General features: G+C 40.7%; 1 long non-coding RNA gene across 2 annotated transcripts in view; it reads left to right on the forward strand.

Annotated features, from left to right (window-relative positions):
• Window positions 1–25,798, forward strand: part of LOC103164747 — an 88,043-nt gene that overhangs the window by 41,585 nt on the left and 20,660 nt on the right. The window contains exons 3-4 of one of the 2 annotated variants that reach the window (XR_005659639.1): window positions 7,960–8,046; window positions 8,375–8,487. This is a non-coding gene — a long non-coding RNA (uncharacterized LOC103164747). Of the gene's footprint in view, window positions 1–7,959; window positions 8,047–8,374; window positions 8,488–25,798 lie in introns of those variants that run through there. The other variant, XR_484310.2, reaches the window with a different exon arrangement.

Genomic DNA, 25,798 nt, shown 5'->3' on the forward strand with positions numbered 1-25,798 from the left:
TCTTATACTCCAATTTTGCTGCTGTCCAGGAATAATGGAACTGCTCTGAGTGAATATTCCTAGCTTTCACATTTTCAGACCTTCAAGTGTTCTTTCAAGTTGTGATTTATGAACCACCCTGCCTTTTTTCCTGCTTCCTCCCTCCCCTTCCCCCAGTTCTTTTACATGATTTCTAATTTGCAGGTTACATTTCTTCAAGGATTTGCTACTAAGAGAAATCCACTTTTTGAAGAGCCTTTCAAAAGTACACTACTGAGGGTATAATTAATAACTAGGCTAATGAAACAAGCCATTTTACAACTTCTTAGTATGCAATTTTTCATTTCAAGAGTCAGGGGAATTTGGAATAGTTAAAATTCTTAAAATCATCTAAAATATAGTACTGGTAACAGTTCTTGCTTGAATTAATAAAACGATAAACTGTAGCTCAGGGATAAAAAAATTAATATTTTCCATTCGTGTATATCACTGAATAGTTGACTTGTAGCCAGATTGGATTTTTATTTCTTTCTGGGAGACTTGAATTGGCTTCTCACCAGAGATGATGTTCTGGAGATCGTGAAATCTGTTTTGGCCCAGTGTAGACAGTTTGTGTTCTTATAAGTAAAATACGTTTTTACTGTTTTCCTTTCATGGCTGGACAAAGCAGAATTTTAAATTAGGCTATACAAATGCTGCTGTTAAATTTGATGATGATTTTTAATTTGGGATCCTAAGGATTTAGTGTGTGACCTTTAAATCTTTTAATTAGCTTGAACTGAGAATTAACTAGTTTATAGGTGATTGATTAAAATCATGCTGGATGGAAGACCAGAAAGATGGTAGAATAATAAAACTGGACTGCTAACATGTTCTACACAGTGAACACCCTTATCTATTAGCAAAGCAAAATCTAATTTCCATAAAAGCGGTCTATCCCCATTTTTTCCTGAATCCTCTCCTTCATGCTATGTGTTACTAGAAGACTTACTCATTTTCTTGTCAGTCCTCTAATTATTGTTGCTAGCAGGTGATGAACACTGATAAGTCTTTCAGGAAATAGAGCACTAGATAATGTTGACTCTGAGTGGGAAAACATGAAATGTTTTAGCCGGTAATGGTATGAGCAATCACTTTACGACAGTCTAGCAATCAAAAAACCCAGATTTGGCTTATTTAAAATCACTGGTGCCTGGCAGTATTCAGTTTTTAACATAATAAGGCCTAGAGAAGAAATCATGGGGGTTCCAATCCCAGCTCTGCCATTGACTGGGTGATTTTGAAGAATTTGCTTAGTAATTTACTTGAGTAGTATTCACTGAGTACCCATTTGATGCAGTACACTGTACTAGATATTTGGGGAATGACACATTCGACCCCACAAGGAATTTACATTCTAATGGGAGAGACAAACATAAAAGTATTTGCAACACTTTTAAAATAAATGAATTGAACTGACATATGTACCCGAAGACTAAGGAGGGTGTAAATAAATTCATAAATGCTAGAGATGGCTGAAGGGATGATATGGCTTAGGGAAAGCTTTTTAGAGTAGCTGGAATTTTAGGAGAAGTTTGAATGTGGAGAGAGCTGCACATTTGGGGACGAAGGAAGTTACAAGCCAGGGAAACCTGCAGCCTAGGGGTAAAATCAGCGAGGTAAATAGCAGTAGCAACAGTATTAAGCACTTAGTATGTGTAGAAGACTACATCAAGTACTGGGAAAAATACACAGGTTGAAATTAGACATGGTCCCTGTCCCTTGGGACATCACAGTCTGTGACAGAAGATACATAAAGAATGAGGAAAACAAAGCACTGAGGCAATATAAAGAGAAAAACAAAGATCAGTAAGGTATTAAGGAGCACAGCCTAGAGGATAGAGCGTGGGCCTGGGAGTTAGAAGGACCTGGGTTCTACTACTGGCTCCCTCACTTGTCTGCCGTGTGATCATGGGCAAGTTACTTCGCTTCTCTGTGCCCCAGTTCTCTCATCTGTAAAATGGGGATTAAGATCCTGAGCCCCAGTTGGGACTGAGACAGGGACTGAGTCCAACCTGTTTGTATCTACCCCAGTGCTTAGTATACTGCCTGGCACATAGTAAGAGCTTAACAGATGCCACAGGTATTACTATTATTATTATTATTTGATGTGTATAGTTTTAGACTCCTAATAGTTTACAATCCAGAGTCATAAACACAGCCCAGTGACTGTACAGCAAGGTATGACTAGAAGGCTGTCCTGGGACCTCTTTGCACCTAAGAGGTTTGTCAAATAGAGATAAGATACCTACCCACTCTCCTCACTCTTACACTGTGTGCCTCATTTAGGCAGGTTCTGTTTCCTATTTGATCATCTCATATTTACCCTAGCACTCAGCACGTAGCAAGCTTTAATGAATACTCTAATCATAATTACAGTCAGCCACAAGTGAAGCCAAATAACATTTTCCAACTAGACAATGTAGCAGGCAGGTGATGGAGCCAGGATTAGAACCTCGATCCCCGGAGCGAGGGCCTATGCTCTTTCCACTAGACTACCCTTCTTCTCAACTGTCTGTTTGGGAGAGTCTGCACAGATTCCTGTAAAAGTACAATTGTGGGTAGGGAGGCTTGTCAGTTTGCTTTGGGTAGAATCAAGTTGGAACTGCTTGGTTCCAAGGATCCTTGCACTCTTCTGGATGCTTAGCACTCCAATAGTATCTCCATGAGGACTGTGACACTTAGGACATGAAATTCACACACCTAGGACAATGTAAAGCTGTGTAGGTAAGCATAACTCCTCCAATGTCATTTTCAAACACTTCAGGGAACTGAGCCCATTTAAGTCTACCAAAGTTAGAAATTTGGTCCCAGTCCCTGAGGTGATGAAGTTCCAAACGAGAGAATAAAAAACATCCAAAATGTTAAAGGCACCCTTGAAAGAAATATCTCCTAGAAGATTGCTCTGTTTCTGAAGCGAAGAAAATTTATATGAGAATGGCTATTACCAGTGTCAGCGGGAAGACAATTTCAAATTTAAATAACTGTTTCATTTGCCAGCTGCGGGATGATCAAGGGCTAATATGCCTGTAGTAACAAGGCTTACTATGAATGAGTATATTAACCATTCAGAATACTAATGGGCTTTGAAAATTGTGTCTGCCTTTATTAGATGTCTTTACTTATATATTCAGATAAAAATATGACAGAAAATTATGGAGGGTGAAAGCTTGGAAAGAGGCTTTTAATATGTGACGTTGGATTTTCCAAAATGATACTCTTTTCATTTCACTTCCATAATTTACGCTGTGTGCTCCAGGCTAGTTTTTGGTGTTAGAATGTAATGCTGGAGCTTATGTTGTCTTGCATCATTAGCAGACAAGCACAGATTATTTATGGGCCTGATACAGCCTATCTAGAAGCCAGTTTCTCTGGAATTCATCAGGAATACGAATGTGTTTTACCCATTTCTGTCTCATAGGCATGACTGATTTAGGACAAGTTAACTGCTTATTTAAATTGCAAATACTTTAAATTTTGTGGTCCCAGAAAGCAGAGCCATTGTTACTGGTAGTAATTTGAAATAGAGTCCTTTTCTTAGAAGATTCAGTTGAATTCAGGGGCAAAGTAAGCAAGAGAAGATTGAGAAAATGAATCAACATTATGAGTAATTTCAGTGACTGTAGGGAAAGTGAAGAGAGCATTGAACCAGTAGTTTCTTCTGCCATGGATTATTATTCTAGGGAAAATTCTAGGGATTAATTTACTGGCCATGTTTTCATGGATACTAATTCATTTGAACAGAGCAAACTTGTCAGAGATACAACGTGTTTCAATTTAAGATGCAATTTTCAGGAGCCAGTTATTCAATCAACAAGCAGCGTTTATTAATTGCTTTCTGTTTGCAGAGCACTGAACTAAGGATTTGGTAAAGTACGATGCAATAGAATTGTAGGAAGACACAGTCATACCCACAAAGAGCTTACAGTCATCTACAGAGGGAGACAAAGATTAAAATAGTTCGGGGATAGAGAGAATAGTAGAATACAACTACTGTGGCTGAGGTAAGCATCAAAATTTAAAAACACAGGTTATGTTACTAAAAAATTTCTACAAATTTCTACAAAATTGGGGGTTCCTGAACCAAAATCAGATATCCTATTTTTACCTGAGTCACACTGATAGACCCAATCAATAATAATAATAGTATTATTTGTTAAGTGCTTACTATGTGCCAAGCACTGTTCTAAGCACTAGGCTGGATACAAGCAAATTGGGTTGGACATAGTCCCTGTCCCCTGTGGGGTTCACAGTCTCAATTCCCATTTTGCAGATGAGGTTACTGAGGCACAGAGAAGTGAAGTGACTTTCCTGAAGTCACACAGCAGACAAGTGGCTGAGCTAGGGTTAGAACCCATGTCCTTCTGACTCCCAGGACTGTACTTTATCAACTACACTATGCTACTTTATTTATTAGTTAATATAGCCTAACTAATTTAGCAATGTTCTGAATCAGACAAAATCCATAATAGGGTAGCTGACTTTAACTACATTAGAAGTAAAGAATATTCTGCTCAGCAATCAGATAATCTTCCTCCCCTCCTCTGACCACTTTAAACTTTCTCCTCCTCTAGTGCCCACTCCCCTCCTTACATCCATTCCCTGCCAGATGCATCACAATTTTTAAAACACTAGCCCCTTTTTATGGTCTTGGAACACATGGAAGGTGTAAGGGAAATAGGGAAATCATTTTAAAGTTGAAACATGTTATAATGTTGAAACGAGGATATCAATTTTAAAGAGTTGTGTCATTTGCCATAACTTGTAAAGACTTAAATTTATGACTTTGTGTACCTTCTGCCAGAGTCAAACTGTCACCCACACTGGGATTGTACTCTTCTGGTAACTTAATTATTTAGGAATCATACATGACACTCTAGCCCTCTGTTTCAGAATTTCAGGTCACTAAGGGGGATTCTAACCAAGTGTCTCAGACTGTGGTACCCAACTTTTAGGAATTTTAGGAAAATAAATAAGGTCCTGATTTTTAGACTGCCTTGGCTAAGCTCATCAACCTACTTGAACACCCACCTTCAGGTGCTGTTACTGAATGGAGGCCATGTTTAGGCTAGAATGTGTTCAGCATATGCTCAATTGTGGTTTATGGATATACAGTTTTTTGTGGTATGAATATCCCAGAATCTTTGGGGCCTGTGATTTCACAATACATACCCTACATTTTGTCTTCTCCCTTCCTCTCCACAGTTTTCCCACTTTCATGATGTTCAAAAAAGAAAAGAAAACAGTGCCAGCTTGGAAAGGAGTTCAGATATTCTGGTTTCCAGTGGTCAATCGTATTGCCAGTGTTTAAAGAAAAAGCTTTACTATTGGCGTCAAAAAAGCATGTTTTCACTTAACACTATACTTTGGTATTTGGATGAAGTACTTCTCATTCACAGTGTAACACTTCTGCAAATATAAGGAAGTTGGTAGTTTGGAAGGAGGGTTGACCTATTAATTTGTTGCTTTACATGTTAATTGAGAGGTGCATTTCAAAGTTGTTCCTTTTGGGTTCTAGTTAATGTGCTCTGGTAAAGAAAGAGGTTTTTTGTATTGAAATTCTTTTCTCATGCTACTTCATTTTGGTATGGTATTATTTTCCCTCTGAAGATTCACAGTTCAAATTTTAATTGCTGAAATGATTAAAACTCATTTGATTTACATCACTGTGTTCTAGTTTCAGTGTTTTCTGAGAACTAAGACATCTTAATGTAGCTTTCCTTTGATTTGGAAAGAATCTTTTTTGAGTAAAAGCTATGTCAGATTCAATTGTTATGAAACATTTTATTTAATATTAACCTAATACATTCTGAAATACTTATGTGATAATTGAGTAGAGTTCTCATAAATATTAATGAACTCTGGATGTGCCATGTAAATAGCACAGGAGTTCAATCCTGTTTGAATGTAAACTCCTTATGGACAGGGAACATATGTCAGTTTTGTAAGGCTTGTTTCAGTATAGTATAGTGCATTTGAAGGCACATCTCCTCCAAGAAGCCTCTCTGACTTCTTCTCCCACTTCCTTCTGCATCACCCTGACTTGCTCTCTTCCTTCATCCTCCCTCCTAGTGCCACAGCACATTTATTAATTTATGTATATTAATGTCTGTTTCCCACTCTAGACTGTCAGCACATTGTGGGCAGGGAATATGGTTGTTGTTGCACTGTTCTCTCCCTTATGCTTAATACAGTGCTTTGTACAAAGTAAGCAGTCAGTAAATAAGATTGAATGAATGAATGAATGCATTACTCCCATTGAGGGCTAGATAGCTATACTATACTATAATACTATAATAACTACTACTAGACTGAGTTCTTTGCTGTTTACCAATAATCCCATATGCTTGGTGCTCTTCCAGCCTTTCTAGAGATGGTAATAAACAGTCCATGAACACTAAATGAATAGCTGCCTTCACCTCTTTGACTAATGAAGCCAAAGAAGTAACATTAAAGGTCCTGGAGAGCATTAGTATTTTAGTAAAGGCTAAGCAGAGAGTATGGGTAGTTTAATTATCCAGTCTGTAATTTAATTGCCTGGCACTCCTAAAGGCACCTTAAATTCATTTTTGAGTTTACTATAATCGCCGTCTTGCAATAGAAATCACACTTAAAACAGGTGTTTTCTTTTCCAGTTTATAGTATTTTGAATATGTGTCACAAAACAAATGGTCATTAAATTTCAAAAGTGTACATTAAGGTAAAGGGATCATCTCATCCCACCTTGTTTGACATCTGTGTTGGTATATACACTATGGCCTGTTCACCAATGAGGTTTTCATTTCATAATCTTACCTGTCCTCCAAAAAGCTTGTAAATATTGAGTAGATTACCGGTACATTGGGTGTATTGAAAGCAGAATTGATTTTCACCCAGTCAAACACTTTCTCGTTAAATGGAAGCAAACTAGATGGTAGCTATCATAAATTTCTGTTACGTGGTAGCGGGAGTGGATGTGGTGAAGAGTTGAGTAGTCTGAGTGATTCAGCATTTCCTTTGTTATGATGTGTATAAAGTCATTCTGGATGTGGTTAAAATGACTCTAGAGAAGAGATACATATTTTGTGAGAGGAGAGTTACTGAACAGGTGAGAACATTTTTAAGAACATTTGTAATTTATCGTTTCTCAATTGCCTTGCCTCTCCTTCCTATTCTCAATGCTCTCCTACTACCACTCAGCCTGTACATTTTGCTCCTCTAATGTCAACCCACTCACTGTACTTCGATCTTGTCTATCTCACCACTGACCTCTTGCCCAAATCCTGCCTCTGGCCTGGAGCACCTTCCCTCTTCGTATTTGACAGACAGTTCCTCTCCTCACCTTCAAATCCTGAGTGAAGGCCCATCTCCTCCAAAAGGGCTCCCAAGACTAAGCCCTTATTTCCTCTTTTCCCACTCCCTTCTGGGTCACCCTGATTTTTTACCTTTACCCCTCCCTTCTCCCCACAACACTTACATACATATCCATAATTTATTTATTTAATGTCTATCTCCCCTTTTAGACTGTAAGCTCACTGTGGGCAAGGAACTTGTCTATCAACTCTGTTATACTGTATTCTCCCAAGCTCTTAATACAGTTCTCTGCTCACAGTAAGCACTCAGTAAATAGGATTGGTTGACTGAATGTTTTATCTAGGCTGGGGATTTGTATCAACTTGTCCTCTTTTGAATCAAAAAGATGGGACCATATTTAACTCACTCGATGCCAATAAAAGCAGTAGAAACATTACTGAAGATTCCCTGGCTTGTTGGAGAAGCAAAATATTAAGAAAAGGAGCCAAGCAGGTAGGAGAATGAAGGAAGATTCCACGTTTGTTTTATTTAATATAATTTCATAGTGGCTCTGCTGTAGCTCTGAAGTTCAGGTATGGCCACTCCATACTGGAACAAACCCCTGATCTGCCATTTTACCAGTTGATTTATTTATTCGTTGTTTTGCAGAAACTGGAGTGGGAGAAACGGCAGGCAATGTTTCCGCTTGGAAGGAGCGCTTTCCGGCTTGCTGAGGAACTGTTGCTATGGAAACAGGTTAGCAATTGCACAACATGGGTGTTCTTAAAAGTGGCCCCAAGGTTTTTCTGAAAAGATGATGTTCGACATCAGTCTGGCAGATATTAGCAGTTAAGTTGAGCAATGAGAAACGGAGGGGTTTGTAGAATACTTCATAATTTAAAAATCACATCTTGTTTCAAATGAGAGCTGTTTTGGTTGCTGCCAAGCCTCTCCTTTATGAAATTGGTGACTCCAATTAGAGCGCATGTGAAAATGCACTAGAATAGTGTAACCCATTTTTAAAATGTACATCTCTTGTGTAGGTATTGTTTAATGGTCAGTAAATCAAATTTTCTTGATTAAGGCTCCAGGGAACGTAGCTGGGAGAAGGAGAGTGGCCTAATAGAAAAAGCATGGCATTGAGATTCAGGAGAGCAGGACTTAACTTCTCCATGCATCAGTTTCCTCATCCATAACATGAGGTAAATGCCAATTTTCCTTCTTTACTGTGTGACACATGGGAAGGTGTCTGAGCTGATTATCCTTTGTCTACCCCAACCTTTAGGATAATGCTTGGCACAGAGAAATGCTCAATCAATATCATTAAATGAAAAATCTGGGTAACTGGTAGAGCTGGTGAGAGCTACTGTGGCTTTAGTCATGTGATCTCCAGAGCACTCTCTGCAAGAAAGCCTCATGCTCTCAAGCCCCTTGTTTAACTCCGAAGATTTGTTAACATGAAAATACCAGGCTGTGCATCCATCAGCTTCCTGAATGAGGATTGCCTTTATCCAAGATGTTTTGCTTGGGTAAATAGTGTTCACAGACAAGCAGGACAACCCTACAGGCTAAACTGGCCAGGTCTCCCATTGGCAGGTTTTCAATTTATCGGCTTCCCAGAATTAAACTAGAGGACCTCAGCATTCTTTAAGCACCTCTCCCTCCCTTCATGCCAGACACCCCTCACAGCTGGCACCACCCAACTGCCATCTGGTTAAGAGGGGAAGGTTTGTCTTACAACCAACAGAACATGCTTTAGAATTGCTTTAATGGCAGTGGCAGTGAGTCACCGGTGCCACAAATTTTCTCCATTTTGCTCGCACCTGGAAGTTCAGTCTAATCATTAGTAAAGCCTTCTTAGAACTGAAGCTAGCTCTACTCTGCCATTGGACTGGTCAATAAGTAATGGGAAAGGTCACAGTTATCCATTTTAGCCCAGAAGCCCATGTGAAGCTGCAGGAATTTGGAGCCAGTGAAGCAGATTCTAGTTCCTAGAACACGAGAAGCAATATGGTCTCATAGAGAATGGACTTGGGAGTCAGAAGACCTGGGTTCTAGTCCCTGTTCTGTCACTAGTTGGTTGTGTGACCTTGGGCAAGTTGCTTAACCTCTCTGTGCCTCATTTACCTCACCTGTAAAGTGGGGGTTGTGACTGTGAGCCCCATGTGGGACATGGACTGTGTTCAACCTGATTACCTTATATCCATCCCAGCTCTTGTCTGGTACACAGTGAATGTTTAATAAATACCATTAAAACAACAACAACAAAAAACCACACTATATGTCTGGGGGAGTGGTCAACATACACTTGCTGATTATATTTTCTGGAAAGCAATTTCCCTAACTTGGTTATAAATAAGCCTAAACTGGAGTTGTATTTAAGTCATGCCCTTGGAAATATAAATTTATATGGTTTTGCAATTTTTAAGACAATTTTCCAAAAAAAAGATTTACTCATTATATTTGCCATTATGTTAAGTAAACATGTAAGTAGTAGAAGAATCACAATTCTCTTTCTTCCCCTTCCACCCCAAAATGAATTGGGTCAACCCTTATTCATGATTTTCTTTGGGTGGGCAAGATTTTGTCAGAAACCCGGGAGCACGGGATGGATTTTGGCAAAGCTCAGATTAAATCACACATTTCATAGTCTGAGCACCAATTTGTAGAAAGATTGCAGCTCTCTGCTGTTCTCATGAAGCTTCTTCCTGACTTGTTTTGAAGCTGTTTCCTTTCAGAGTTTGGATGATGCTTCAAAGTGTTCCTTGCTTATAAATGGCTAACAGGGTAATACCATATCCTCTTGCTTCCAGGGGTTAAAACGCCCACTCAAACTTGTATCCTTGCTCTGTTTTCTTGCTTCTGCCCTTGGCATTGGTTTCATTTGTCTTCCCTATGAGAATGCCTCAGAGCCTGGGAGTCTAACATTATTTTGATTTGGGGTGGGAAAGTCTCTCTGGACTTTTGCTCTCTTCTTGGAGAGGCTAGGCAGTTCATTGTCGTAATTGTATAGAGGTTTGGGTTCTTTTGTTTTTACATTTTTTTCCACGGTGGGGAAAAAAAAAGCTGTATGAAAGAATCTGCACTAGGCAATGTACCAAACTTGAACAACGTTAATGTTCACAAAGCATCTTTGATTGGATTCAATCTGCATTTATGTGAATTCTGCATTCTTTGGTAAATGACCAATAATTATATTCAAATAGGAAATTCTTCTGTTGGTACAAGGCTGTTAAACCAGTGTGTGAGGTAAAACCATCTATTCACCTCACGACAACTCCCCAGGATAGAAGCTGATACCAATTTTTTCCCACAATTCAACAAATTGGTTTTGATTGAGAAATACAGAAATTCATGCCCACTTAACCTTGATACATAGTAAGCACTTAAATACCACCATTATTCTAGAACTTGTTGGTAGAATTTGGATCAGAACAAGAACAGGGAGATACAGTAAAATCTAGTTCATTTGGTGGGATCCAAAAATTTTAAATGTACAGAGAGAGAGAGAGGTTGCAGATGGCAGAAGGGGAAAAGATTCAAGGAAGAAGTGATTTCAAGAAACCACTTGTTTAGAGAAACTGCAAGGCCTAGTGTAAACACCATAGACTTGGGAGTCAGAGGACCTGAGTTCTAATCCTGGTTTCTCCACTTGTCTGCTGTGTTACTTTGGGGAAGTCACTTAACTTCTCTGGGTCTATTACCTCATCTGTAAAATGGGGAGTAAGATTGTGAGCCCTATGTGAGACAGGGACTGTGTACTACCCCATTACCTCGTATCTACCCAAGTGCCTAGCCCATAGTAAATGCTTAAAATATACCACAATTATTAAGAAATGAGAGGAGGACAACAAAGCTTAGGGAGAAGGCAGATTTTAAGAAGCAATAGAAGACCTATCAAATTATGAAAATTGCACATGACTTAAGTTTAATCTATAGGGATGTCACCATGCCTTGAACTAAGAGAAAAGTACCAGGGGATTTTCTTAATTTTGATACCCACCAAATGACTGATTTTTTTTCACTTGAATGGCCTGATTAAAAATTCACTGTGGACAAAGAACATATCTACCAACTCTGCTACATTTTACTCTCTCAAGTGCTTAGTACAGTACCCTGAACAAAGCAAACACTCAACAAATGCGACTGCATAATAAACCAGTGGAAGGAACTGCTTAAATAACTGAACTGAGATGAAATGAACAATCGGTTCTCTTTCTACTTCATCGTTCACTCTTCGCTGGACTTCATGTAACTGACATTGTGAATGCCACTGAATCCAAGTGCCTGTGATTACAACATGCTATTTTACCGACTTATTGGAGTGGAAATTCAAAGATTGATCAATAACCATAAGTTGAAAGGAATGAGGCCTTGGTTTTTAAAGATGAAAAAGTCAGAAATGCACAATTTATTACATTGAATTCTCTTCAGCTAAAGGTTCATAAAGTCAGGCAAGAGTAATGGTGTTTATTGTTTAAAGAGAAGCGTCTGTATATGATTTAACATGTACTTTCTCAGGTGCACCAATAGAAATGCCAGATTGATTTATCCACATTTAGGAAGAAGATGATTTTTAATATGTCTTCAGGCTGGAAATAATGAGGAATGTTGCCAATTAGCTGAGTGTGAAGGGCTAATCTTTGACTTAACCCTGGAAAAAGATAATAGCCAAAGATCTCATCCAAAATGAGCCTGGTTATTGGACACAGATGTGTATTATATAAAAAAAAGAAATAGAAGCAGCTGCTCTTGGGTGACTTGGCACTGCTTCCACTTCAGAGAATAACTTTCTAGAGCCTATAGTTCGGGATTAGATGGTACAGTGTTGACAAACACGTTTCACGTGGCATCACATCCAATCTCCATTCAAACAAGGCTCTTTGGGATTGGGTATGTATGGGAGTGGAGTGAGGGGTGTTATTCCACTGACATCCTGCAATTTAAATTGTCCAAGTCTTCAGAAAACATGTTTTCATTTTTTCATTCATTCATGAGCTGCACCTATATCAGCCAATAAGGAGTGTATACTGAGCCTCTACTGTGGGCAATGGACCATACTAAACAGCACTCTACTAAAGACTTGGGAGAGCACGATAGAGACACACTTCTTACTAACCAGAGGTATTCACTGAGGACTTACTGTGTTCAGAACATTGTACTAAGCGCTTGGGAGAGTAGAATATACTGGAGTTGGTAGACATGATCCCTGCCCTGAAGGATCTTATATGGGGCCAATCTATTCTTTGTCATCATATGTTCTTGGGGGTTATGCAGGGCAAGCATGGGGTCTACCAATTCAAGAGGTTTCTTGGGAACTCTAATATCAACACATCTGCTTGATTGTTGGAAGCCTAAATGGCTCTTCTAACCCAGTCCCTAGTCAGCTAGAAACTCTTCTTGAACATCTGAGAAACAGCTCATCCCTCAAGACTGTCCCTGAGGAAAAAGGAGAGAAAATGCAAATTCAGCATTATCCTCAACTCAGTTCTCTCTTTCCACCTGCATACTAAATCATTCACCCAATTCTGTTGGTTCTACCTTCACAGTTTCTTTCACATCCTTCTCTCCCTCGCCATCTAAACCGCTACCACACTGATTCAAGTTCTTATAATAGCCCGACTTGCCTACTGCATCAGCCTTCCTTGCTGACCTCCTTTCCTTCAATCCACACTTTACTTTGTTGTCCAGATCATTTTTCCTAAAAGAACATTCAGCCCATTTCATCCCCAAGTCTCTGAAACATCTAACAGTTGCCCATCCATCTCCACATCCAGCAGAAACACCTCACTGGCAGCTTTGAGGGCCTCTATCACCCTCTTCCTTTAACCTGTCCTTTCTAATCTCCCACTATAACCTAACTCACACACTTCACTCCTCTAGCATCAATGTATTTACTCTGCTTCGATCTCGTATCCCACCTTCTACCCCAAGTTCAAAAACCTTCAAAGCTCTAATCGGATCATACTCCGTCAGGAAGCCTTTCTTGCCTAATCTCTCATCTTCCCACCCTATATCCCTCATTAATGCATCACTTAGGAATTTGCATTCATATCCCCTCGTACCTTGATACTCTCTAAGCCCCTGCCCTCCAGATGGCTTATGCACCTAACCCTATACTCTGATAGAGAAGCAGCGTGGCTCAGTGGAAAGAGCATGGGCTTTGGAGTCAGAGGTCATGAGTTCGAATCCCAGCTCTGCCACTTGGCTGTGTGACTGTGGGCAAGTCACTTAACTTCTCTGTGCCTCAGTTACCTCATCTGTAAAATGGGGATTAAGACTGTGAGCCCCACGTGGGACATCCTGATTCCCCTGTGTCTACCCCAGTGCTTAGAACAGTGCTTGGCACATAGCGCTTAATAGATACCAACATTATTATTATTATTATATCTGTGTATCTGTAATTAAGTTTAATGTTTTTCTTCCCCACTAGGGAATAAGCTCTTTGTGGGCAGGGATCATAGCTGCCAGTATATTGTACGCCCCCCATGTGTGTAGGGTGGTGCTTGGGCTCAGTCATTTTGTTGAAATGGGATGAGTTCTGATTGGAAGGTGGAGCTAAGTGGCCTTGCCAGAGGTGCCAATTCTTCTCAGTCACAACAGTCAGTCGGACAGGTTCCCAGGGTAAACGTGAAGCAGGGAAGCGCTCACCATCACCAGACAATGAAACTGGATCATTCAGCACTCAAACCCGTGTAGTTGACTAAGATTATGGCTTCTTGTATATACTCAAAATCACACTGACAAATGTTGGGGTGAGCCTTATTCTAGTGGGACTTCCTGAAGGGCAAGTTTAAGGCATTCTAGAATGGATCCTTTTGTAATGGGAAGCAGTGTGGCCTAGTGGAAAGAACACAAGACTGAGAGTTAGAGGACCTGGGTCCTAATGCTGGCTCTGCCACTTGCCTATGGTGTGCCCCTATGCAAATCACATAAAGTTTTCTTTGACCTTTTCTTCGTTCATAAAATGGGGATTCAAAGCCTGTTTTCTCTCCTACTTAGTTTTTGAGCCCCACATGGGACAGGAATTACCTTTTAAATGTCCTGTTAACACTTCTTTTAAGAGTCTGGAGCTTGCTCTCTAGAAGGGGAAAGATTTGGCTCTTTGTTCCTTTTTCATCCAGTGTTAATTTAGAATTAAATAGTATGGTATCCTTCCCTCTTCCCCACTATCCTTCCCTTTCCCCTCTCACCCCTAAATTTCCCTCTAGTAACCCATTATGGACAGCTGACCCAAAACCCTTTAAAGCCCAATTATTTTCCAAGTCCCAGTTCCCTTGGGTTTATTTGAACCCCTAAGTATTTTTTTGGAACAAGAAAATTTTTTTGCATTCCAAATCCAAAGGGGAAGTTTCCTCAAACAGAGGTCAGAGTGCATCTGCAAGAACAAGAGTAGAGAAAGTTGCCCTCCTCTTAATTGGTTGTTAGTGTTTCACAAATTTGCCACATCCTGTAAAGAAAAAAGATAGTATCAAGTTCAATTAAGAACCTGAACCTAGTGTTTTGCAGAATTTCTATCTTATTTGCAGCATCTTTAATAAGAGATACTCCATTTCCAATTCTGTAAAATGTATCAATGGTAGAAAGACTTGTAGATAGAAGAGTGGCTCACACCTCAAGGGTCGAATGATTTCTTTCATGCAAGTAAAATGAATGTATTCAGAACATAAAAGAGATCTTTAGTTCTGGTTTGACTTTTAAAAAAGTAATTGAACGTATTTTTCAATTTAAAAGATTTTACGCTAACTTCAGTTAAGGGACTTAAGAGGTTATAGTGTAGCCCTAGCTATTCCTATTAATTAGCATTTTATTTGGTGTGTTATCTTAATTCAACTAATTTTAGAACTCTAATAATCAGATTTTGTGTATCTAACCCATTGTCATAGGCATAAGGCTTTCATCTAGGATTTCATTAGGATGCAGAAAGAAATCTTACAAATATTTCAAACCCCCCACAGAACACAATTGATCAAGATATGAACTGATTATTGAATCATTTCTCTCCCCTGTAGGGTATTTTATCTTGCCTAAATGGAACCTCAAAAGAGTTTTTTGTTTGTTTTTAATGATATTTGCTAAGCACTTAACAATGTGCCAGGTGCAGTACTAAGTTCTGGGATAGGTAGAAGCTAATCAGGTTGGATATGGTCCAAGTCCCAAATGGGACTCACAGTTTTAATCCACATTCTACAGATGAAGTAACTAAGGCACAGAGAAGTGAAGCGGCTTGCTCAGGATCACACAACAGGCAAGTGGAGGAACTGGGATTAGAACCCAGGTCCTCTGACTCTCAGGCTCATGCTCTTGCCACTAGGTCATGCTGCTTTCTTAATCAGTCGCATATGTGAAGGGGAGGAGGGAAAACAACAATGCCCTAACAGAAGGCATCAGGGACGTCAGGATTTAGGAAGGAGAGATGAAAGGTCAATCGGGGAAGGCCTTCTGGAGGAGATGTCTTTTCTTTTCAAAGAGTTTTGAAGATGGGGAGAGCAGTGGTTTGCCAAATGTAAAGTGGAAGGGAATTTTAGGCAGAAGGGAGGACATGATCAAGAGCTGTATGTCAAGAGATGTGAGAATACGGTATGAGCCCTCTGATCGGAATGGGATATGGTTGTTATTAATCTGTTAATGCATTGGTATTAATCAGCGATATCTGGGCCCAGTTGAAAAAGCACAGCACTGGGAGCCAAGAATCCTGGGTTCTGATCCCAGCTCATCCAGCTGCCTGATCTGTGACTGTGGACAAATCACAAAATTTAACTGGGCCTCAGATTCTTTATCTGTAAATTAGGGATAAAGTGCCTGTTCTCCCCCGTTCTTAGGCTGTGAGTCTCATGAGGGATGGCAACAGTGTCTTATCTAATTATCTTGTACCTACCCCAGTGGTTAGTACACAGTAAGGCTTAATAAATGCCACCATTAATCATTCAGTAATAGCAGTGGATTTCTAATAAGTAATACTTTCAGTAAAAAGGAATTGATATTTGAAAGTCTTCAATTCTTTCCGCATGTACAGAAGATATTACCTATGCTGTATGACTGAGGCTGGCCTAATGATGAATCTTCCACTTTATTAGCCAATTTTTTTTAAGGATTCGACAGCTGACAGCAGTGAAATACATTTGTTTTCTATTCTTGAAAAAGAGACCAAAGGCTGACACTTTAGGGATGAGTTGGTAGTATGTCCTTAATTAAATGTGTGGATGATTTTCAAAATAGCAATACTTTTATGATGAGGAAGTTTGAAAGCTAAACGAGCTGACTGTTGAGATGTGTTAAATTATAGTTTCATCCATCCACAGAGGCGATTAGATGTTCTCCAGTGTTGGGTGTTGGCAGTACCAAGTTGAGATAATGGTCAGGCCATGATCGGAAGTGGAGCTGAGGTCATGGGACTGGGGGGGATGTTGAAACTTTCCTGGATTTATGTATCTCAGAATCCCTAGGAATTTAAGCCTATCGAGATGGGAGGGGCCCTCAATTATGGTCACTCAGTTCTACCGTAATGCACCATAATATAGCGCTTATATGCTTGCAAAAACCTGTGGTAAAGAAAACTTGCACTTTGCATTCCTCTGTCCTGTTGGAAGGATATGTGCACACCAACCCTTTCTTCCTACCCCATCTCGGGCTGTGTCCAGTGAGACTTTCCATTTCAAATCAATATTCCCCGATTCCATTCAATAGTATTTATTGAGTGCTTACTATGTGCAGAGCACTGTACTAAGCGCTTGGAATGAACAGGTCGGCAACAGATAGAGACAGTCCCTGCCGTTTGACGGGCTTACAGTCTAATCGGGGGAGATGGACAGATGAGAACAATGGCAATAAATAGAGTCAAGGGGAAGAACATCTCGTAAAAGAACACTCCATCACAGTGTTCTAGGCAAAACTCATAATGAAAACACATGTTGGTATTTGTTAAGCGCTTACTATGTGCCGAGCACTGTTCTAAGTGCTGGGGTAGACACAGGGGAATCAGGTTGTCCCACGTGGGGCTCACAGTCTTAATCCCCATTTTACAGATGAGGTCACTGAGGCACCGAGAAGTTAAGTGACTTGCCCAAAGTCACGCAGCTGACAAGTGGTCGAGCAGGGATTCGAACCCATGACCTCTGACTCCAAAGCCCATGCTCTGTCCACTGAGCCACGCTGCTTCTCTAATGAAATGCATATATTTTATAATAGTAGAACGAGAGAGAATGGAGCATGTTTGATGGAAGCTGGGAAGGAGCCAGAGAAGAATAAGTTGAGCAGTTTTTAAGTAGTCACAGCTGAGGGGTCCAGGACCCAGATAGAAAAATTGGATGTGAGAGACCTCTTTAAGAGAGGAGAGAAGGAGGAAAATGTGCTATCTATAAGAGATGAGCATTGAGATGAGTGACATCTGGGGAAATTTGTATGTGATGACCTGCTCTTGCCAGCAGAATAGTCACTGGGGTTGCCAAGAATAAGAGATGAAATAGTAAGATCAGTAGTCATAGTAGAAAGTGATAGTAAGATAACAAGTAGAAGCACTGGAGGAGTTGAAAGTCTGGAAGGTCTGGAGTTGTGGACATGGAATTTGATTAGAGAAGCAGCCTGATCAAATGAATAGACCGTGAGTCTGGGAGTCAGGAGGATCTGGGTTCTAATTCCAGCTCCTCCACTGAACTGTTGTGTGACCATGGGCACAGATTATTACTCTCCTTACCTTCAAAGTCTCATTGAAGGTTCATCTCCTCCAAGAGGACCTCCCTGACTAAGCCCTCATTTCCTATTCTCCTGTTCCCTTCTGTATTACCATGATTTGTTTTGCTCCCTTCATTCACCCCCTGCACCAAGCCCCACAGTATTTATATACATATCTGTAATTTATTTATTTTTATTAAAGTCTTTTTCATCCCTATAGAATGTAAGATCATTTTGGGCAGGAAATGTCAGTTATATTGTTGTGTCCTACTCTCCTGTGGGCTTAGTACAGTGCTCTGCATACAATAAGTGCTCAATAAATATGATTGATAGATTGATTAGGCAAGTCACTTCTCTGTGCCCCGATTATCCCATCTGTAAAATGGGGATTATGACTACAACCCTCACGTGGGACATGGACTGTGTCCAACCTGATTATCTTGTATCTACCCCAGTTCTTAGTACAGTGCCATACACATAGTAAGTGCTTAACAAATACCATAAAAAAATAGTAGGGATGTACATTGCAGTGATGAGCAGAAGGAAGGGCTCTAAGAAGGAAGGCATGTGACCTATTGGAAAGAGTATTGAACTGGGTGACAGGACAACTGGGTTCTAATCCCAGCTTTATTGTTGGTTTATTGTGTGACATAAGGTAGGTTGCTACCTCTCTGGATCTCAGTTACCCCATAAATGAAACAGAGAAAAGATCCTGGTTCTCTCTACCAACTGGGAGCCTTATGTGAGAGAAGGACTGCCTTATCTGTATATCTTGTATACCTCCCCCAATGCTTAGCACTATTCTTGGCACAGAGTATGTGCCTAATAAATGCAACAATAAAAATAATAATAATTTTAAAACATCTGAAGTGACAGAAGTCAGTGTGGTTTCTGAATTTTTACCAATGATCTTTGGCTGCATGTGTGCAGGAATGGAAGAAATTGGTGATTGGTGGATTCATGCTGGAGTTTGGTCATTTGAGATTATGCCAAAGGGATGGGGAATAAAGGATTTGGATTTATCAGAGAAGATGTTGACCTTTCTGTCTAGGGAGGGGGTGGTCGTTAGAGAATTCACTCAGCCAAGGCATAGTAGAGAGAGTTTAGGGTCAGGATTTCTTCTGGGGTCAAATGAACATTTTGGAGGAGAAAGCAGGGAACATTATTCTAACCGTTGTATTTCATTCTCCCAAGAGCTTAGTACAGCGTTCTGAACATGGAAAGTGCTCAATAAATACTACTGATGGATTACCGGTGCTTGATAAATACCATAATCATTATTGCTATAGAATTCAAAAGACATGATTCCTGACCCTCAAAAACTTGCATTTTAGTGAAGGAGATAGTCACTAAAATAAATTACAGGCAGGAGGAGGAAATAAAATATAAATTAGGTACATAACTGCTAATGGGCTATGAGTACTCAAGTAACTTAGTTACAATAAAAAGTACATAAAGAGGGAATTATTTCTGTTTTGGCTCTTGGCTCATCTTTTAGAATGGCTTCTCTAAAGATTGGTAGAAAGGTCTTGGAATGTCATTGCTCTCCTTTCCCCCAGTGTCCCCTCCCCCACCACACATACACATTTCCAAAACTGAACAGATGGGAAAATGCATCAACTTGAAGGGGGAATAGAAAGCATGTGTTGAGAATGTTTTTGATTGTGTAATAGACTACATGTCTTCAAGATTTCACAATAGTGTTTAGTTTTATCAAAGGCGTAAATCTTGAGGAGAGCTTTAAATAATAATAATAACTGTGGTATTTGTTAAGCATGTAGAATGTGCCAGGCATTGTATTAAGCGCTGTGATAGACAAAGTCCCTGTCCCATATGGGGCTCACAGTCTAAATTCTCATTTTAAAGATAAAGTAACTGAGGCCCACAGATGTGAAGTGACTTGCCCAAGCTTGGGAGGAGAAGAATTGAAAAAGTCTTCATTTCATCCTATAAAATCTCCTACTTCCCACAATTCCATTCCACCAAAGGCAGTATTCAAAGGCAACAGTCAGAGACGGGCTTCAGAACACAATTTTCCCACTGTCTTCAACTTTCATCCAGCACAGGTAAGATCATAGATGATTCTGAGAGAGCATCCGTCCTTTTCTTTTCCTGGGTCACAGGGAAAAAAAAGAGCAAGGCCGATGAAAGAGCCTGTTTATGTGAGACTGTAAAGATTCTCTTCCATTGGAACCCAGATGAAAACAGGACTTCCTGCTGGCCTTCTCTGCCTATTCAGAACCTTTGGCGATGTCAATGTTTCCCCCCTGCTGTGAATGAACTAGTTTAGATAAAAAGTGCTGAACTAAGTGTCCTCCTGCCATCTGCTATATATGACGGAACAGCTTTAATACTTCTGTATCTGTGCATGTGTGTGCGTGCGTGTGTGTTTGAGGGAGCAGAGAGGTGCCGGTTTTAATAGCAGCAAAACCGTTTCTATTTTTACAGTGATTCCTTTCAGTGTCTAGCTTATTTATATGAGTGTCTTTGTGGTGGTTACCTTGGAAACCGAAGTGGGCATAGATTTGAGTGGATGCTCTATGGATTTACAATTTCAAGCATATCTTGCAAGAATAACCTTTTTTTATATAGGCATGACAAGAAATATTAAACTCTTAGGGCTCATTCATTACAGTTTGAATTAGGCCCATCCTTGTCTGTAGAGCCCCCTGAAGGACAGAGAGCTTTGTATTTTTCCCCTGCCCCTAGTACAGTGCTCTGCACAAGGTGAGCACTCAATAAAATACAATTAACTTAGAGGAGCAGCATGACCTAGTGGATAGGGTACGGGCTTGGGAGTCAGAAGGATCCTTCTTCTAATCCCTGCTCTGCCCCTTGTCTTTTGTGTGACCTAAGGCAAGTCATTTAAGTTCTCTCTGACTCAGGCCTCAATTTCCTCATCTATAAAATGGTGATTGAGGATGTGAACCCTGTGTGGGACAGGGACTGCGTTCAGCCTGATTAGCTTGTATCTACCCCAGTGCTTAGTACAGCCCTGGCCCATGGTAAGAGCTTAAAAAAGTCACTATTTCTCTCTTCACTGGATTTTCTGTTTCTTGACATTTTTAAAGAATTCACTAGGCATTTACAGTGTGCCAAGCACTGTACTAAGTGTTGAAATGGATACAAGCTGATCAGATTGGAAACAGTCCATTCCCCCATGGGGCTCAGTCTTACTCCCCATTTTACAAATGGGTAACTGAGGTACAGAGAAAGTTAAGTGACTAGCCCAAGGTCACACAGCAGGAAAGTGGTGGAGCTGGGATTATAACTCAGGGCCTTCTGACTCCCAGGCCTGTACTCTATCTTCTAAGTCTTATTGCTTCTTGGCCTAGTGGATGGAGCTCTTGACTTTCACTCTTTGACTTCCACTCACACTTTTAAACACTTTTCAATTTGAAGTACACATTTGTACCGCAGTATCTACTACTTGTTTAGCAGCTATTTAAAATGCATGTGCCAAGCACTGTTCTAAGTGCTGAGGTAGCTACAAGGTAATCAGCTTGTCCCACATGGGGCTCACCATCTTAATCCCCATTTTACAGATGAGGTAACTGAGGCACAGAGAAGATATGTGACTTGCCCAGAGTCACATAGCTGACAAGTGGAGGACCTGGAATTAAAACCCTTGACCTCTGACTCCCAAGTTCGGGCTCTTTCCACTAAGCCATGCTGCTTCTCTACTACCCACAGTCTCGTTGCTGATGCTCCATCCGGATTTTGGCTTTGGGGTCTCTGCCTGGGTCATGCTGATGGGAACCCAGTGGATGAACTGTAGAGTGGCCTGCAGACAGCACCGGGTCACCGGTGAGGTGAGCCCCGCTGCCCTTACTCTGCTATAGGTACTCCATCGCTACCAGGATCAATCAGTCAAACTGTGGTGTTTATTGAGCACTTCCTGTGTGCAGAGTACTGGACTAAGATCCTAGGAGAGAGTACAGTATAACAGAGTTAGTTGGTAGACACATTCCTGAAACAGTGAGAAGATCGGAAGCTCCTGGCCCAGGACAACCAAGACATTTTGGCCAGGCTGAAATCCTCCTCAAAATGGCCAAGTCCCTGCCTTTCGAGTTTGATGCCGGTGGTGGTGATGATGACAGGGCTGGATCTGGTCGTAGCTCTCAGTGCCGCTGAGAGTAAGAGAGAGTGGGCAGAGGATGTGTCTGTTCATTGTTATGTCATACTCTCCCAAGCGCTCAGTACAGTGCTCTGCACACAGTAAGCGCTCAATAAATATGATTGACTGGCTGGAAGGGAGTGATGGAGGAAGAGGATATAGAGCTTCACCGGGGCACTCCCCTTTCCTTGCTGTTGCTGCAGCACCATCAACATCGCCATCCTTGGGCACCCTCCCGTCCCCCACCAGCTGAAAGTACGTTCTGAACAACATGGGATCCCAATGGGGCGCCAGGGCCTTTTTACTTGGCAGGGTGACACGCCACCATTTTTTATTGTGCCGCATAATGCAGGATGCCTGGTCCCTGGAAATTTGGGTCTAATTTTTATCAGAATGAGAAAGAATGGACAATTTCACACAAGAAAATTGTATCATTATCTTATAGGGACCATTTGTGTGCTTTATGGTAATAATATAGATGATCTGCTCCTCCTTTCAAGCTGCAGGACTGGAGTAAAATAAGGATTTATTTCATCTTAGTGCGAGGTGCTCTATTGCCAGGGTGCTGGAAGGCAGGGAACTTGGTCGCTTCGACTTAAGGCAAAGTTGTTGAAATACAGAATGGGGTTAAAGTGTTTATTTTGCTAGTGTACACTTCCTTTTATGTGATGTATTCAGTAGCAACTCAGAAGGCCCTAAATAAATAAATGATGATAAGAGTAATAATAATGTATTTTTTAAGTGTTAATATGTTTCAAACCCTCGAGTAAATAGAAGAAAATCAAGTCAGACAGTCTCTGTCTCACATGGAGTTGACAGTCTTAAAGATGAAGAAATAGATGCATAGAGTGGTTTAGTGATTTGTCCAAGGTCACGCAGCAGAAAGTTGGCAAAACATTCATAAGTGGTGTTCCTAGCTGGGATAGTCAGTCTCTGACAGTCAGTGTCCTTTAAACACTGTGTTTATTCTTGGTTTCATTTCATCTTAGTGCCAAAAGGGTGTTATGAATGAACCCAAAAGTAAAAGTTGGTGCTTGGTTGTTATTTTTCTCAGAATCTGGCTTTCCACATCTGAGGCCACGTTTACATTTCCACAGGCTGAGACAGCCACTCACTGAACACCACACTCACAGGAGGCAAGTTCAGCAATGCCTTTGTCAACATTATTTACAGAACAAAGCACGGTAGGAGTCTTTAGGCAGGTTGTTAAATGGAATAAAATCTGCCAGGTTGCCACCAGCAAAAATCCATTTTCTTTAAGTGCATGCACTTGTAAAGAATCCACGCTTCTCTGAGGCACAAACAACACATTTCTGTGTTCTGTTTCCATCAAATAACTTAGGGTTTGGTATTTCCTGAAACGCTCCAGTCCCAGTCTCCACAGCCTCGCCTCGTTTTTGCAAACATGAATCCCTGCAACATGTCAGCTATGTTTACAACACCGTCGATCCCTTGAAAGTACTTTACCATTCTGTTTTTCTAATGAAGCAATGCAATTTTCACAGTCGGTAATTCTAATGTGCATTATCCCCGAGGATTTTGATACTTGGGTAGAATGAGTTGCAAAGAAAAAAAAAGAATGTGATTTCATCCAAGCATCCTTGGTGGCATAAAAAATAAGGGAATAATGCTGCCTTTTAAAGATCTTTTCTCTTAGCTTTCAGTGGGCTATCGGGGCTTTTTAATGTGACATTTTAAGTGCTTTCCCTTTGGCTGCCATATGGTATGCATAGTTTGGCTGCTTTCAAGTGAGTGCAAATTTTTATCCAGAGACTTGGAAAGGGGAAAGGAGTAGCAGAGAGAGAAAAATCCATAGATCCATGATGATCTTTTCCTGAATTGTTAGGCACTCCTAGGAATAAATAAATGTCCCCTCTAATTATGAGGATTCATTCTTTACTTTTCAAAGTGCACCACCATCTTCATTGATTTACTGACCTACTTGGTGCATTTTAATATTGGTCCAAAGCCCATGTTAAAATGAACAACCAGCTATTGAAACATTTTAGTTGAATGTGATATAACCTTTTATTTATTCTGAATCATTAAGAAAGACTCACCCCTTAGCCATAGAGATACATTTTTAAATGATCTGCCCTACAGGTTATGAGGGAAACAATGACTTGTCTACTGGGGGAAAAGGATGATGTCATCCTGTGAATATAGGAATCAACAAGGAGGTCTTGTGTCATTTCAGTGATGACGATACTGAATCTTTTTTTTTTTTTAGGCTTCCAGAGTAACATATACTATTTATTGAGCTCCACTAGTGCAGCATTGTTTTTCCAACACTCACTGAATCACAAGATCATAAGGATGATGAAGAGGATGCTAAAACGAAATATTTTTGGGAAAGGAGTTGGAGAAACTAGAAATATCTCTTACCATCCCTGTCCCAGCCATAGGCTTCATTAGTCCTATTGTCTACCCTAAAATGATCTTAAACCCAGGGTGTGGAGGAGAAAATAAAAATAAATCCACAAAATGGCAGAGGAAAATGTTTCTGACATAGTGCTCAGCAGGAAATAATTTAGGGGTGGATGTGATAAAGAGAAACTGGCAGGCAGCCATTATTGAGCGAGTGCTTTGTTTGCTTGAGTGTGTATATGTATGTGTTTGTGTCTATCTTGCTCTTTCTGTTTTGCTTTTTCTGTATTCTTCCTGGGAAAAGTGAAAAACTTAATGAAATAAATGCCCTGCCAAAGGTCACATACCACAATCCAATCATCAAACAGTGTTGCAGCCTGATGAGGACCTTGATATTTACATAAACTCCTGTGACTGGGAAGTTAGCAGTCAGTGTTTGCAGAGATGAGGAAGGAGGGGATATGCTTCTGCAGTGGGAGGAGCCACTAATATTGAGATGCCATGCATATGTGTGGGGGTATAGATTAAACCTATGTGTCGCCAACACTACGAAGTTTGCTCTTTGCCAGAATGGTGCATTTGACCTTCTAGAGAGTGTTCTCTCTCTCTCCCTCTTCTTCCCTTCCCCTCCCTTTCTCTCCCCTTCCTTCCCCTTTCCTTTCCCTCCTCTTCCTCCTTCTCCCTCTCCTCTCCATCTCTCCCTCCTTCCTCCCCTCTTATACTCTCTCCTTCTCTTTCTCCCTCTCGCCCTCTTTCTCACTCCCTCATGCCCCCTCTCGCTCCCTCCCACTCCCATTCCCTCCTTCTTTCTCTCTCCTTTCCTTCTCTTCCTGTCTCTCTCTCTCTTTCACCCCCTTCTTTCCCTCTCTCCCTGTCTTTCTCTTTCTCTCACTCCCCCTTGCTTCTTCATGCTCCCTCTCACTCCTACTCACTCCTCCTTCCTTCTCTCTCCCTCCCTTTCCTATCCCTATCTCTCTCTTTCTCTTTCACTCACTCTGCTTCACTCTTGCTACCTCATGCTCTTTCTCACTCCCTATGTCTCCCTCTCCCTCTTTGTTCCTTTTCCTCTGTCCCTTTCTCTATCTCTTTCTCTCTCCCTTTCTCTCACTCTCTCTTACTTTCTCTCTCTCACACTCTCTCTTTCTCTCTCTCTCTCTTCCTTATCTCTCTCCTGCCTCTTTCTTAGAAAGAAATGCCATGACGCAGGGAGCAGAAAGAGCTATTTTGAACAAGGCCAGTGAACTGAGTCTGCTCCACTACTAAAACCTTTGAGTGTTCTCAGTTACCCTGAAAGGAACATGGATACAGCCATTGATGGTGGTGGTTCTGCAGACCTCTTCAGCCTCACAGGCA

Source organism: Ornithorhynchus anatinus, chromosome X3 (genome assembly GCF_004115215.2).
Source record: "Ornithorhynchus anatinus isolate Pmale09 chromosome X3, mOrnAna1.pri.v4, whole genome shotgun sequence".
Taxonomy (NCBI): Eukaryota; Metazoa; Chordata; class Mammalia; order Monotremata; family Ornithorhynchidae; genus Ornithorhynchus; species Ornithorhynchus anatinus.